This window comes from Octodon degus, unplaced genomic scaffold (genome assembly GCF_000260255.1).
Source record: "Octodon degus isolate 3935 unplaced genomic scaffold, OctDeg1.0 scaffold00190, whole genome shotgun sequence".
Lineage (NCBI taxonomy): Eukaryota > Metazoa > Chordata > Mammalia > Rodentia > Octodontidae > Octodon > Octodon degus.
The window spans coordinates 426,725-428,161 of record NW_004524766.1 but is presented as its reverse complement, the minus strand read 5'-3'; positions in this window follow the sequence as shown (position 1 = coordinate 428,161).

Sequence of the window (1,437 nt, the reverse complement as noted above, 5' to 3'; positions counted from 1 at the left end):
CAATACTCCTAATTTCACGAATATTAAAAAGATGATAAACATAAACAACTGTATGCTTCAAAATGTGATAATTTAGTTGAAAGGAATCAGTTTCTTCAGTGGTAGAACCTGCCAAATCTCATACAAAGAAAAATATAGAATCAAAACAGCCCTATAGTTTATTAGTTAAGAAACTGAATCTGTAATAGCCTTCCAAAAGGAAAAGATCAAATGCACATAATGTCACTCATTGATACTATGAAATATTTAAGAAATATAACCAGTTGCCCATGTCTTTCAGAACAGAGAAGACTTTCTAACTTGTTTCAGAAGTCAAAATGTCCTCTTAAGAAAGACACAGAGAGCTTTGACTCCAGCAGTATTTTACCTAACAAAGGAAGTAGACACTAGAAAGTCTTGTGAATTGTTTATTCAATAAGAAAATTATGCCAGAATATAAAGGAACACTTAAGGCTCAACATCTAAGAGAACAAGCTGTCCAGCTGAGGGACAGCAGAGAAAAGATCTCAGTAGAAAGTTCACAAGAGAGCAGAAAAACGGGAAATAATAATATGTAATAAATTTAGAAGATGCCAATCAAGCAACAGTTATGGCATGACGATACCACTGTGTATTTGTCAGGTTGACTATGTAATACAACAAAAAGGTAATTGCACTCAGGAATAAGAAAGAAAAGGAATTCTCACTTATTTCTGTAGAAACAGAAAACAATCACATTAGAAGACAATTTAGCACAAAAGGAAACATAGCCTTTGCAAATGAGTCAAGTCTATAAGTTCAACGATAAAAAAAAGTACATGTGTGCAATGCATGCTAGCTGATAGAATGATGTGGATACTGGTTAATGATTCAAAAAATATTTTACAATTTTACTGGAACTAAATAATCAAATGATTGGTAAATGGTGAAGAGTGGAAGTCATTTTTTTAATATTAGAGGGATAATGTAGAGTCAGAAAGGGAGAAAGAGACAAATGATCCATGTAGTAACGAATGAGTGTGAATTCATGGATAGCTCATAGATCTATATAGATGCGCAAATGGTTATAGATAACATGCATGGACTGAGGTGAATGCACATCCAGGTATTTCCTTGTTCTGTCAGCTAAGCAGACCTGGTAGTGATGCACTCCAATGGTGCTAAACATGCTTGGCATCCAGATGGTGGAGCCTAATACTGTTATCCAGTAAAAGATCCAGGAATCTTTGAAGAAATAACTATTTCTAAGCTGCAGTCTTTTATATTGCCAGAAAGTAAGGATATTTTAACACACACAGACACAGACACAGACACACACACACACACACACACACACACACACTCACACACACAGATACATAGCATATACAATATATCAAAAGGGCCTATAGAGTCAATTGAAAGAGTTCCCACTAGCTAATGCTGGAACAATTCAAGCAAGAATAAATACAGTAACTG